At 30.8% G+C, this 16,839-nt stretch overlaps 3 non-coding genes across 3 annotated transcripts; all 3 read right to left on the bottom strand.

Annotated features, from left to right (window-relative positions):
- Nucleotides 1-5,930: 5,930 nt before the first annotated feature.
- Nucleotides 5,931-9,880, bottom strand: LOC138927337 (large subunit ribosomal RNA). Its single transcript, XR_011443853.1, has one exon. It is a non-coding gene; the product is annotated as a large subunit ribosomal RNA (ribosomal RNA).
- A 320-nt stretch (nucleotides 9,881-10,200) lies between these two features.
- Nucleotides 10,201-10,379, bottom strand: LOC138927341 (5.8S ribosomal RNA). Its single transcript, XR_011443857.1, has one exon. It is a non-coding gene; the product is annotated as a 5.8S ribosomal RNA (ribosomal RNA).
- Nucleotides 10,380-11,086: 707 nt separating this feature from the next.
- LOC138927343 (small subunit ribosomal RNA) lies at nucleotides 11,087-13,081 on the bottom strand. Its single transcript, XR_011443859.1, has one exon. It is a non-coding gene; the product is annotated as a small subunit ribosomal RNA (ribosomal RNA).
- Nucleotides 13,082-16,839: the final 3,758 nt, after the last annotated feature.

The raw sequence follows: 16,839 nt of genomic DNA, 5'->3' as shown, positions 1-16,839 counted from the left end.
TATTATTTTAATATTATATTGGTAGGCCGAACACCACCTACCCTATATACCTTTTTGAACACGGTTTCGTCAATCCGGTCATTTATTGTATGGGAAGTATGACTTTCCCACACATATTTGGATATCCATACGATTGCATATCCATATGAAAATATTTTTAATATTTTTAATATATTTTTAATATTTCCATATTTAATATAATATAATTAAATTATTATATTATATATTATATGGTAGGCTATCACCATCACCTACCATATATTTCATATACATATAAATATTTTCATATCCATATATATTTTTTTATATTCATATATTTTCATATATGTTATATGCATATGTATTCATAACCATATGCTCATATATTAATACTGGCGGTCTTCTGTTTAATATAATATTATTTTAATATTATATTGGTAGGCCGAACACCACCTACCCTATATACCTTTTTGAACACGGTTTCGTCAATCCGGTCATTTATTGTATGGGAAGTATGACTTTCCCACACATATTTGGATATCCATACGATTGCATATCCATATGAAAATATTTTTAATATTTTTAATATATTTTTAATATTTCCATATTTAATATAATATAATTAAATTATTATATTATATATTATATGGTAGGCTATCCTCATCACCTACCATATATTTCATATACATATAAATATTTTCATATCCATATATATTTTTTTATATTCATATATTTTCATATATGTTATATGCATATGTATTCATAACCATATGCTCATATATTAATACTGGCGGTCTTCTGTTTAATATAATATTATTTTAATATTATATTGGCAGGCTGAACACCACCTACCCTATATACCTTTTTGAACACGGTTTCGTCAATCCGGTCATTTATTGTATGGGAAGTATGACTTTCCCACACATATTTGGATATCCATACGATTGCATATCCATATGAAAATATTTTTAATATTTTTAATATATTTTTAATATTTCCATATTTAATATAATATAATTAAATTATTATATTATATATTATATGGTAGGCTAACATCATCACCTACCATATATTCCATATACATATAAATATTTTCATATTCATATATATTTTTTTTATATATTCATATATTTTCATATATGTTATATGCATATGTATTCATAACCATATGCTTATATATTAATACTGGCGATCTTCTGTTTAATATAATATTATTTTAATATTATATTGGCAGGCTGAACACCACCTACCCTATATACCTTTTTGAACACGGTTTCGTCAATCCGGTCATTTATTGTATGGGAAGTATGACTTTCCCACACATATTTGGATATCCATACGATTGCATATCCATATGAATATATGTTTCATATTTTTAATATATTTTTAATATTTCCATATTTAATATAATATAATTAAATTATTATATTATATATTATATGGTAGGCTAACATCATCACCTACCATATATTCCATATACATATAAATATTTTCATATTCATATATATTTTTTTTTATATTCATATATTTTCATATATGTTATATGCATATGTATTCATAACCATATGCTTATATATTAATACTGGCGATCTTCTGTTTAATATAATATTATTTTAATATTATATTGGCAGGCTGAACACCACCTACCCTATATACCTTTTTGAACACGGTTTCGTCAATCCGGTCATTTATTGTATGGGAAGTATGACTTTCCCACACATATTTGGATATCCATACGATTGCATATCCATATGAAAATATTTTTAATATTTTTAATATATTTTTAATATTTCCATATTTAATATAATATAATTAAATTATTATATTATATATTATATGGTAGGCTATCACCATCACCTACCATATATTTCATATACATATAAATATTTTCATATCCATATATATTTTTTTATATTCATATATTTTCATATATGTTATATGCATATGTATTCATAACCATATGCTTATATATTAATACTGGCGGTCTTCTGTTTAATATAATATTATTTTAATATTATATTGGTAGGCCGAACACCACCTACCCTATATACCTTTTTGAACACGGTTTCGTCAATCCGGTCATTTATTGTATGGGAAGTATGACTTTCCCACACATATTTGGATATCCATACGATTGCATATCCATATGAAAATATTTTTAATATTTTTAATATATTTTTAATATTTCCATATTTAATATAATATAATTAAATTATTATATTATATATTATATGGTAGGCTATCACCATCACCTACCATATATTTCATATACATATAAATATTTTCATATCCATATATATTTTTTTATATTCATATATTTTCATATATGTTATATGCATATGTATTCATAACCATATGCTCATATATTAATACTGGCGGTCTTCTGTTTAATATAATATTATTTTAATATTATATTGGTAGGCCGAACACCACCTACCCTATATACCTTTTTGAACACGGTTTCGTCAATCCGGTCATTTATTGTATGGGAAGTATGACTTTCCCACACATATTTGGATATCCATACGATTGCATATCCATATGAAAATATTTTTAATATTTTTAATATATTTTTAATATTTCCATATTTAATATAATATAATTAAATTATTATATTATATATTATATGGTAGGCTATCCTCATCACCTACCATATATTTCATATACATATAAATATTTTCATATCCATATATATTTTTTTATATTCATATATTTTCATATATGTTATATGCATATGTATTCATAACCATATGCTCATATATTAATACTGGCGGTCTTCTGTTTAATATAATATTATTTTAATATTATATTGGCAGGCTGAACACCACCTACCCTATATACCTTTTTGAACACGGTTTCGTCAATCCGGTCATTTATTGTATGGGAAGTATGACTTTCCCACACATATTTGGATATCCATACGATTGCATATCCATATGAAAATATTTTTAATATTTTTAATATATTTTTAATATTTCCATATTTAATATAATATAATTAAATTATTATATTATATATTATATGGTAGGCTAACATCATCACCTACCATATATTCCATATACATATAAATATTTTCATATTCATATATATTTTTTTTTATATATTCATATATTTTCATATATGTTATATGCATATGTATTCATAACCATATGCTTATATATTAATACTGGCGATCTTCTGTTTAATATAATATTATTTTAATATTATATTGGTAGGCCGAACACCACCTACCCTATATACCTTTTTGAACACGGTTTCGTCAATCCGGTCATTTATCGTATAGGAAGTACGACTTTCCCACACATATTTGGATATCCATACGATTGCATATCCATATGAAAATATTTTTAATATTTTTAATATTCGTGAGTTTTTAAATAGGGACAGAAGGAATCTCTTGAATTGAATCATGCGCGTCACTAATAAGATGACGAGGCATTTGGCTACCTATGCGAAAGTAATTCAACTCCCGCCGTCTTAAGGTTTAAGACTTATAACAATATATGTTTAATATTTTTAATATCCGTGAGGTTTTAAATAGGGACAGAAGGAATCTCTTGAATTGAATCATGCGCGTCACTAATAAGATGACGAGGCATTTGGCTACCTATGCGAAAGTAATTCAACTCCCGCCGTCTTAAGGTTTAAGACTTATAACAATATATGTTTAATATTTTTAATATCCGTGAGGTTTTAAATAGGGACAGAAGGAATCTCTTGAATTGAATCATGCGCGTCACTAATAAGATGACGAGGCATTTGGCTACCTATGCGAAAGTAATTCAACTCCCGCCGTCTTAAGGTTTAAGACTTATAACAATATATGTTTAATATTTTTAATATCCGTGAGGTTTTAAATAGGGACAGAAGGAATCTCTTGAATTGAATCATGCGCGTCACTAATAAGATGACGAGGCATTTGGCTACCTATGCGAAAGTAATTCAACTCCCGCCGTCTTAAGGTTTAAGACTTATAACAATATATGTTTAATATTTTTAATATCCGTGAGGTTTTAAATAGGGACAGAAGGAATCTCTTGAATTGAATCATGCGCGTCACTAATAAGATGACAAGGCATTTGGCTACCTATGCGAAAGTAATTCAACTCCCGCCGTCTTAAGGTTTAAGACTTATAACAATATATGTTTAATATTTTTAATATCCGTGAGGTTTTAAATAGGGACAGAAGGAATCTCTTGAATTGAATCATGCGCGTCACTAATAAGATGACGAGGCATTTGGCTACCTATGCGAAAGTAATTCAACTCCCGCCGTCTTAAGGTTTAAGACTTATAACAATATATGTTTAATATTTTTAATATCCGTGAGGTTTTAAATAGGGACAGAAGGAATCTCTTGAATTGAATCATGCGCGTCACTAATAAGATGACGAGGCATTTGGCTACCTATGCGAAAGTAATTCAACTCCCGCCGTCTTAAGGTTTAAGACTTATAACAATATATGTTTAATATTTTTAATATCCGTGAGGTTTTAAATAGGGACAGAAGGAATCTCTTGAATTGAATCATGCGCGTCACTAATAAGATGACAAGGCATTTGGCTACCTATGCGAAAGTAATTCAACTCCCGCCGTCTTAAAGTTTAAGACTTATAACAATATAAATGAAAAATATTATTTTCATTTTTCACGTCACTAATAAGATGACGAGGCATTTGGCTACCTAAACGAAAGTAATTCATCTTCCGCCGTTATAAGGTTTAAGACTTATAACAATATAAATGAAAAATATTATTTTCATTTTTCACGTCACTAATAAGATGACGAGGCATTTGGCTACCTATGCGAAAGTAATTCAACTCCCGCCGTCTTAAAGTTTAAGACTTATAACAATATAAATGAAAAATATTATTTTCATTTTTCACGTCACTATTAAGATGACGAGGCATTTGGCTACCTAAACGAAAGTAATTCATCTTCCGCCGTTATAAGGTTTAAGACTTATAACAATATAAATGAAAAATATTATTTTCATTTTTCACGTCACTAATAAGATGACGAGGCATTTGGCTACCTATGCGAAAGTAATTCAACTCCCGCCGTCTTAAAGTTTAAGACTTATAACAATATAAATGAAAAATATTATTTTCATTTTTCACGTCACTAATAAGATGACGAGGCATTTGGCTACCTATGCGAAAGTAATTCAACTCCCGCCGTCTTAAGGTTTAAGACTTATAACAATATATGTTTAATATTTTTAATATCCGTGAGGTTTTAAATAGGGACAGAAGGAATCTCTTGAATTGAATCATGCGCGTCACTAATAAGATGACGAGGCATTTGGCTACCTATGCGAAAGTAATTCAACTCCCGCCGTCTTAAGGTTTAAGACTTATAACAATATATGTTTAATATTTTTAATATCCGTGAGGTTTTAAATAGGGACAGAAGGAATCTCTTGAATTGAATCATGCGCGTCACTAATAAGATGACGAGGCATTTGGCTACCTATGCGAAAGTAATTCAACTCCCGCCGTCTTAAAGTTTAAGACTTATAACAATATAAATGAAAAATATTATTTTCATTTTTCACGTCACTAATAAGATGACGAGGCATTTGGCTACCTAAAAGAAAGTAATTCATCTTCCGCCGTTATAAGGTTTAAGACTTATAACAATATAAATGAAAAATATTATTTTCATTTTTCACGTCACTAATAAGATGACGAGGCATTTGGCTACCTAAACGAAAGTAATTCAACTCCCGCCGTCTTAAGGTTTAAGACTTATAACAATATAAATGAAAAATATTATTTTCATTTTTCACGTCACTAATAAGATGACGAAACAGTTAGTAGGCCACAATTAGTAGGGAAACGTGGACAACCCGTGATAAATCCTTATATGCTTTCTTAGATATAGCATATAAAGATTTTTTATACTAAATATACATATTTACACATGCATATTTACATTTTTTTTATATTTCGAATCATCAAGCAAAGGATAAGCTTCAGTGGATCGCAGTATGGCAGCTGCTCAACCACTTACAACACCTTGCCCGTTACAAAAGTCGTTTACAATTGATTCTAGGCTTTGTCATTGTATTAAATAATGTTTTCATATGTAACTAGCATGGCATCAGGTGATCAAAGATCCTCCCAATTTACTATGTTACAAATTACATTGGCATCACATCCATTGTCGTTTAAAATATAAATAATAAACTTTAAATGGTTTAGAAGCCATACAATGCAAATTGCCCCTTATTTATCATTGCAGTCCAGCACGGATACGACCTTAGAGGCGTTCAGGCATAATCCAACGGACGTAGCGTCATACCACTGTTCGCTCGAACAAGTATTGTGCCATTGGTCCGTACCTGCGGTTCCTCTCGTACTACGCAGGAATGCTGTCGCAACAACGTTTTGTCATTAGTAGGGTAAAACTAACCTGTCTCACGACGGTCTAAACCCAGCTCACGTTCCCTTGCATGGGTGAACAATCCAACGCTTGGTGAATTTTGCTTCACAATGATAGGAAGAGCCGACATCGAAGGATCAAAAAGCGACGTCGCTATGAACGCTTGGCCGCCACAAGCCAGTTATCCCTATGGTAACTTTTCTGACACCTCTTGTTAAAAACTCTTTAAACCAAAAGGATCGATAGGCCGAGCTTTTGCTGTCCCTGTGTGTACTGAACACCGAGATCAAGTCAGCATTTGCCCTTTTGCTCTATGTGTGGTTTCTGTCCGCACTGAGCTGGCCTTGGGACACCTCCGTTATTATTTGAGAGATGTACCGCCCCAGTCAAACTCCCTACCTGGCAATGTCCTTGAATTGGATCATACCTGAGTAATTGGAGTTATACCAAATTTTCAAATCGATAATACATGAATGCATCTCTCATTAAAGAATTTGTTTGCGATTATATAACAAACTCGTGATACTTTGATCAAGAAGCTTGCATCAAAACCCAATACCATAAGATATAATAAATATATCCGTATAATGGCTAGGAAATGATACACGTTCCATTTAATCAAGTAAGTAAGGAAACAATAAGAGTAGTGGTATTTCATTGTCGATACCAAACCGAAGTCTAATATCTCCCACTTATTCTACACCTCTTATGTCTCCTTACACTGCCAGATTAGAGTCAAGCTCAAAAGGGTCTTCTTTCCCCGCTAATTATTCCAAGCCCGTTCCCTTGGCTGTGGTTTCGCTAGATAGTAGATAGGGACAGAAGGAATCTCGTTAATCCATTCATGCGCGTCACTAATTAGATGACGAGGCATTTGGCTACCTTAAGAGAGTCATAGTTACTCCCGCCGTTGACCCGCGCTTACTTGAATTTCTTCACTTTGACATTCAGAGCACTGGGCAGAAATCACATTGTGTCAACACCCGCTAGGGCCATCACAATGCTTTGTTTTAATTAGACAGTCGGATTCCCCAAGTCCGTGCCAGTTCTGAATTGATTGTTAATTGATAATCGTTATAATTAATAAGAACTAATTGGTTTGACCCAACTAGTATTCTTAAAAATTTTAGCAAGAAAGTTCCACAATTGGATACGTAACTAAACTATCCGGGGAACAAGTTACAACCATAAATGATTATAACTCTATTTACCCAGAACGAGCACATAAACCATATTATTGTTTCCCAATCAAGCCCGACTATCTCAATCTTCAGAGCCAATCCTTATCCCGAAGTTACGGATCTAATTTGCCGACTTCCCTTACCTACATTATTCTATCGACTAGAGACTCTTCACCTTGGAGACCAGCTGCGGATATTGGTACGGCCTGTTGAGAAGTTTGCGTATCCCCACCATAAATTTTCAAGGTCCGAGGAGAAAATATCGACACAACAGTATATGTCATGCTCTTCTAGCCCATCTACCATATCTCTCTGCGAAAGACTTCCATGGTAGTACGACTATAAAACAGAAAAGAAAACTCTTCCGATATCTCTCGACGGCTTCTTTATGGTCGTTCCTGTTGCCAGGATGAGCACGAGGCCCATATTTAATAACAAACGGATACTCAACAGGTTACGGAATTGGAACCGTATTCCCTTTCGTTCAAAATTATTCAAGTATATAATTTTCACAATAATTGTAATATTTATTTTTACTTGAAAATTTTCGGCTTTCGCCTTGAACTTAGGACCGACTAACTCGTGATCAACCACTGTTCACACGAAACCCTTCTCCACTTCAGTCCTCCAAGGTCTCATTCGATTATTTGCTACTACCACCAAGATCTGTACCAATAGCAGCTCCATGCAGGCTTACGCCAAACACTTCTACGCATACCATTGTACCTTCCTACTCACTAAAGTTTCAAAATTTATATTACAAGTAATATAAATCATCTACTTTAGCGGTAATGTATAGGTATACAACTTAAGCGCCATCCATTTTAAGGGCTAGTTGCTTCGGCAGGTGAGTTGTTACACACTCCTTAGCGGATTTCGACTTCCATGATCACCGTCCTGCTGTTTTAAGCAACCAACGCCTTTCATGGTTTCTGCATGAGTTGTTAATTTGGGCACCGTAACATTACGTTTGGTTCATCCCACAGCGCCAGTTCTGCTTACCAAAAGTGGCCCACTGGGCACATTATATCATAACCTTAAACTTCATATCAAGAAAGTTAAGGTTCTTACCCATTTAAAGTTTGAGAATAGGTTAAGATCGTTTCGACCCTAAGGCCTCTAATCATTCGCTTTACCAGATAAGATTATTTTATATAACATTAAAATGCACCAGCTATCCTGAGGGAAACTTCGGAAGGAACCAGCTACTAGATGGTTCGATTGGTCTTTCGCCCCTATACTCAATTCTGACAATCGATTTGCACGTCAGAACTGTTTCGGTCTTCCATCAGGGTTTCCCCTGACTTCAACCTGATCAAGTATAGTTCACCATCTTTCGGGTCACAGCATATCTGCTCAAGGTACGTTCCAGTTAGAGGCATAAATAATATAAATATTATTATACATAACTATATAGAACGCCCCGGGATTGTGTTAATTAACTATAAAATAGTTAAAAAACTAATCCCATTAATAGTCAAGTTAATTACGCTATTAGGTTTATATCCCAATAACTTGCACATATGTTAGACTCCTTGGTCCGTGTTTCAAGACGGGTCCCGAAGGTATCCTGAATCTTTCGCATTGTTAATCATACAAGTGCATATAATAAACACAAAAATCAATGATAATTATGCCATTATATAATTCCGAAAAATTAACGCACTGTATTCTTATTAATCTATCAACACTTTATCAAATTAATGACATTTATCCTATGTTAAAATGCAAGCATAATAATTTGAATAAACTATAAGTCATATTTTATGATAAATTATATATGTTAATAGATTACAATGTCCTTATATGGAAAAAATGCACACTATTTCTATAATATTATTTAAATATTATAACTTTAATGATGAATTTTCCATAATGGATATTCAGGTTCATCGGGCTTAACCTCTAAGCAGTTTCACGTACTATTTAACTCTCTATTCAGAGTTCTTTTCAACTTTCCCTCACGGTACTTGTTTACTATCGGTCTCATGGTTATATTTAGTTTTAGATGGAGTTTACCACCCACTTAGTGCTGCACTATCAAGCAACACGACTCTTTGGAAACATCATCTAGTAATCATTAACGTTATACGGGCCTGGCACCCTCTATGGGTAAATGGCCTCATTTAAGAAGGACTTAAATCGTTAATTTCTCATACTAGAATATTGACGCTCCATACACTGCATCTCACATTTGCCATATAGACAAAGTGACTTAGTGCTGAACTGATTTCTTTTCGCTCGCCGCTACTAAGAAAATCCTTGTTAGTTTCTTTTCCTCCCCTAATTAATATGCTTAAATTCAGGGGGTAGTCCCATATGAGTTGAGGTTGTATAAAGCAATGTATATATATATATAAACAATATATCTCTATGAAGAACAATATATTTGATATATTTTCAATTTTCGCATCTTTAAATAAGAGACAATTCTAGTTAAAAAAAATTTAATTTTTTTTATGCTAGACATTTCTCAGTATTATTTGAATTGAAAAAAGAAAGAATTGTATATCTTCATTTTTTCTTTTATAAATATTTGAGATAATTGCTTTTATATTTAATATTATGAATATATAAATATATCCAATAATATACCATATGCATATCATTATAAAAATATATAATAATAAGCAACTTTATTAGCATAGTCTTACAACCCTCAACCATATGTAGTCCAAGCAGCACTATAAAATTAATTAAAGTACATAACAGCATGGACTGCGATATGCGTTCAAAATGTCGATGTTCATGTGTCCTGCAGTTCACACGATGACGCACAGTTTGCTGCGTTCTTCATCGACCCATGAGCCGAGTGATCCACCGCTTAGAGTTTTATAAATATATATAAATATACAATTCGTCAATTATGTTTTTATTGAAAGAAATTAAAAATACACCATTTAACTGGCATATATCAATTCCTTCAATAAAGTTATTTTTATACCTAAAATAATTGTTGCGAAATGTCTTAGTTTTATATAATCAATATAAATATAATTTATATTGTTTTAATATTATATAAAGCATTAACCTGTATATCAGGTACAACAATGTATATTTTAGGTGTTGCATTTATCAATGTATGCGCATAATTTAATATGAACAATACATCACGCAACGCATGTATATTAATTAAATATACACGCAATTTATATTCAATATATTCGTCTATATTTAAACATATAAAATATGTTTAATTTTTTTATATACCTAAAATAATTGTTGCGAAATGTCTTAGTTTTATATAATCAATATAAATATAATTTATATTGTTTTAATATTATATAAAGCATTAACCTGTATATCAGGTACAACAATGTATATTTTAGGTGTTGCATTTATCAATGTATGCGCATAATTTAATATGAACAATACATCACGCAACGCATGTATATTAATTAAATATACACGCAATTTATATTGAAGACAACAAATGGTCTATATATTCAATATAATATATATGTCTTTTATTTTTGGGTAATTTTTATTTATATATTTATATATAATAAATATTTTAATAACGGATAAGATTCATTCAATAATGATCCTTCCGCAGGTTCACCTACGGAAACCTTGTTACGACTTTTACTTCCTCTAAATAATCAAGTTCGGTCAACTTCTGCGAAACAACCGTAACACACAAGGCGTCACAGTGATCACGTCCGGAGACCTCACTAAATAATTCAATCGGTAGTAGCGACGGGCGGTGTGCACAAAGGGCAGGGACGTAATCAATGCGAGTTAATGACTCACACTTACTAGGAATTCCAAGTTCATGTGAACAGTTTCAGTTCACAATCCCAAGCATGAAAGTGGTTCAGCGGTTTACCCGGACCTCTCGGTCTAGGAAATACACGTTGATACTTTCATTGTAGCGCGCGTGCAGCCCAGGACATCTAAGGGCATCACAGACCTGTTATTGCTCAATCTCATTATTGCTAGACGCAATTTGTCCATTTAAGAAGCTAGTATCCTTATAATGGGACAAACCAACAGGTACGGCTCCACTTATATAAACACATTCAAACACAATAAACATTTTACTGCTACCATGAATGAAGGCTATATAAGCTTCAACACCATAATCCTGAAGATATCTATTTAATATATTTGAGTCTCGTTCGTTATCGGAATTAACCAGACAAATCACTCCACGAACTAAGAACGGCCATGCACCACCACCCATAGATTCGAGAAAGAGCTATCAATCTGTCTTACACACTTATGTTCGGACCTGGTAAGTTTTCCCGTGTTGAGTCAAATTAAGCCGCAGGCTCCACTCCTGGTGGTGCCCTTCCGTCAATTCCTTTAAGTTTCAGCTTTGCAACCATACTTCCCCCGGAGCCCAAAAGCTTTGGTTTCCCGGGAAGCGACTGAGAGAGCCATAAAAGTAGCTACACCCAATTGCTAGCTGGCATCGTTTATGGTTAGAACTAGGGCGGTATCTGATCGCCTTCGAACCTCTAACTTTCGTTCTTGATTAATGAAAACATCTTTGGCAAATGCTTTCGCTTAAGTTAGTCTTACGACGGTCCAAGAATTTCACCTCTCGCGTCGTAATACTAATGCCCCCAAACTGCTTCTATTAATCATTACCTCTTGATCTGAAAACCAATGAAAGCAGAACAGAGGTCTTATTTCATTATCCCATGCACAGAATATTCAGGCATTTGAAGCCTGCTTTAAGCACTCTAATTTGTTCAAAGTAATTGTACCGGCCCACAATAACACTCGTTTAAGAGCACTAATGCAGGTTTTTAAATAGGAGGAACATATGAAAAAATACAAGTATTTAAACATATATAAGAACTCCACCGGTAATACGCTTACATACATAAAGGTATAGTACTAACTACAATTGTATGTTGTACTACCCGTATGAAGCACAAGTTCAACTACGAACGTTTTAACCGCAACAACTTTAATATACGCTATTGGAGCTGGAATTACCGCGGCTGCTGGCACCAGACTTGCCCTCCAATTGGTCCTTGTTAAAGGATTTAAAGTGTACTCATTCCAATTACAGGGCCTCGGATATGAGTCCTGTATTGTTATTTTTCGTCACTACCTCCCCGAGCTGGGAGTGGGTAATTTACGCGCCTGCTGCCTTCCTTAGATGTGGTAGCCGTTTCTCAGGCTCCCTCTCCGGAATCGAACCCTGATTCCCCGTTACCCGTTGCAACCATGGTAGTCCTAGATACTACCATCAAAAGTTGATAGGGCAGACATTTGAAAGATCTGTCGTCGGTACAAGACCATACGATCTGCATGTTATCTAGAGTTCAACCAATATAACGATCTTGCGATCGCTTGGTTTTAGCCTAATAAAAGCACATGTCCCATAAGGTTCATGTTTTAATTGCATGTATTAGCTCTAGAATTACCACAGTTATCCAAGTAACTGTTAACGATCTAAGGAACCATAACTGATATAATGAGCCTTTTGCGGTTTCACTTTTAATGCGTGTGTACTTAGACATGCATGGCTTAATCTTTGAGACAAGCATATAACTACTGGCAGGATCAACCAGAATAATGTTTATATCTTTGATATATTTCATTTTCATATTGATATATAGAAAATAAATATTGCAAATATTTGTATAAATTAAAATATTAACGAATTTGGCCAATTATTATATGGCATTCAATATTCGTTCATTTATTAAAATATATATATATATATATATATTTATAATATATCCCTCGGGTGCCCAACGCATACACCTCAGGGTATATTTTTTTCATGGCTTTTTCTTAAACCCTCGTTTGTGTTAGGGTATTTATATGAGCGGGCGGTCTTTTTATTTATATAAGCCTTCTTTAATATTTTTTTTAATAAAATACAATATTATGCATATATTTAATTCTAAAATATCTTTATATTTTCACATACAACAATTTGTATATATTCACATATATATATTTGCTTAATTTTATAATAAAATTATCGCATATGTATTTTGATAATAAATTTAAAATTTATTTTCTTTGTATATAAAAGTCTAGTTTTATATGATATAAAACTAAGCACTTTTTAATTTTCATATATTTATATATTTTCATATATATAGTTTATTCATATTTATTTATACAATAATAATAATAATAATATTACTACTATTATCATATACGTATATGAAATTAAATTTAATTCCATATACTTACTAGGATATAATAAAAAGAAATTTTTATTTGCCTAGAACCAGAAATTAACGATAATAATTGGAAACTTGTCAAATTATAATTTATAATAAGACGTAGACGCTTCAACGATATTATCTAAGTATACAATATAGTGTATATATAATATATAATATAGTATGTTATATTATATAGATAGGCTTACACCACCTACCATATATACCTTTTTGACCACACTTTCGTCAAGCTGGGTATTTATTTGCCTTCTTTCCCTCACCTAAAAATACTCATCGGTATTTTAGTATATTCATATAATATAAATAATATACTATATTGGTAGGACGACACCACCTACCCTATATACCTTTTTGAACACACTTTCGTCAAGCTGGGTATTTATTTGCCTTTTTACCCTCACCTAAATATACTCATCGGTATATTTCAGTATATTTTAGTATATCCATATGAATATGTATATCCATATCCATATCCATATCCATATCCATATGAAAATAATTTAATATTTCCATATTTATTATAATATAATAAATATTATTATATTATATATTATATGGTAGGCTATCCCCATCACCTACCATATATTTCATATACATATAAATATTTTCATATCCATATATATTTTTTTATATTCATATATTTTCATATATGTTATATGCATATGTATTCATAACCATATGCTCATATATTAATACTGGCGGTCTTCTGTTTAATATAATATTATTTTAATATTATATTGGCAGGCTGAACACCACCTACCCTATATACCTTTTTGAACACGGTTTCGTCAATCCGGTCATTTATTGTATGGGAAGTATGACTTTCCCACACATATTTGGATATCCATACGATTGCATATCCATATGAAAATATTTTTAATATTTTTAATATATTTTTAATATTTCCATATTTAATATAATATAATTAAATTATTATATTATATATTATATGGTAGGCTATCACCATCACCTACCATATATTTCATATACATATAAATATTTTCATATCCATATATATTTTTTTATATTCATATATTTTCATATATGTTATATGCATATGTATTCATAACCATATGCTTATATATTAATACTGGCGGTCTTCTGTTTAATATAATATTATTTTAATATTATATTGGTAGGCCGAACACCACCTACCCTATATACCTTTTTGAACACGGTTTCGTCAATCCGGTCATTTATTGTATGGGAAGTATGACTTTCCCACACATATTTGGATATCCATACGATTGCATATCCATATGAAAATATTTTTAATATTTTTAATATATTTTTAATATTTCCATATTTAATATAATATAATTAAATTATTATATTATATATTATATGGTAGGCTATCACCATCACCTACCATATATTTCATATACATATAAATATTTTCATATCCATATATATTTTTTTATATTCATATATTTTCATATATGTTATATGCATATGTATTCATAACCATATGCTCATATATTAATACTGGCGGTCTTCTGTTTAATATAATATTATTTTAATATTATATTGGTAGGCCGAACACCACCTACCCTATATACCTTTTTGAACACGGTTTCGTCAATCCGGTCATTTATTGTATGGGAAGTATGACTTTCCCACACATATTTGGATATCCATACGATTGCATATCCATATGAAAATATTTTTAATATTTTTAATATATTTTTAATATTTCCATATTTAATATAATATAATTAAATTATTATATTATATATTATATGGTAGGCTATCCTCATCACCTACCATATATTTCATATACATATAAATATTTTCATATCCATATATATTTTTTTATATTCATATATTTTCATATATGTTATATGCATATGTATTCATAACCATATGCTCATATATTAATACTGGCGGTCTTCTGTTTAATATAATATTATTTTAATATTATATTGGCAGGCTGAACACCACCTACCCTATATACCTTTTTGAACACGGTTTCGTCAATCCGGTCATTTATTGTATGGGAAGTATGACTTTCCCACACATATTTGGATATCCATACGATTGCATATCCATATGAAAATATTTTTAATATTTTTAATATATTTTTAATATTTCCATATTTAATATAATATAATTAAATTATTATATTATATATTATATGGTAGGCTAACATCATCACCTACCATATATTCCATATACATATAAATATTTTCATATTCATATATATTTTTTTTATATATTCATATATTTTCATATATGTTATATGCATATGTATTCATAACCATATGCTTATATATTAATACTGGCGATCTTCTGTTTAATATAATATTATTTTAATATTATATTGGCAGGCTGAACACCACCTACCCTATATACCTTTTTGAACACGGTTTCGTCAATCCGGTCATTTATTGTATGGGAAGTATGACTTTCCCACACATATTTGGATATCCATACGATTGCATATCCATATGAAAATATTTTTAATATTTTTAATATATTTTTAATATTTCCATATTTAATATAATATAATTAAATTATTATATTATATATTATATGGTAGGCTAACATCATCACCTACCATATATTCCATATACATATAAATATGTTCATATTCATCTATATTTTTTTTTATTATTTTATATATTTTCATATATGTTATATGCATATGTATTCATAACCATATGCTTATATATTAATACTGGCGATCTTCTGTTTAATATAATATTATTTTAATATTATATTGGCAGGCTGAACACCACCTACCCTATATACCTTTTTGAACACGGTTTCGTCAATCCGGTCATTTATTGTATGGGAAGTATGACTTTCCCACACATATTTGGATATCCATACGATTGCATATCCATATGAAAATATTTTTAATATTTTTAATATATTTTTAATATTTCCATATTTAATATAATATAATTAAATTATTATATTATATATTATATGGTAGGCTATCACCATCACCTACCATATATTTCATATACATATAAATATTTTCATATCCATATATATTTTTTTATATTCATATATTTTCATATATGTTATATGCATATGTATTCATAACCATATGCTTATATATTAATACTGGCGGTCTTCTGTTTAATATAATATTATTTTAATATTATATTGGTAGGCCGAACACC

The sequence above is a fragment of the Drosophila bipectinata genome, unplaced genomic scaffold (assembly GCF_030179905.1).
Source record: "Drosophila bipectinata strain 14024-0381.07 unplaced genomic scaffold, DbipHiC1v2 scaffold_221, whole genome shotgun sequence".
Taxonomy (NCBI): Eukaryota; Metazoa; Arthropoda; class Insecta; order Diptera; family Drosophilidae; genus Drosophila; species Drosophila bipectinata.
Note: the sequence above shows the minus strand (reverse complement) of the source record. Positions and strands in the feature narration are given on the sequence as shown.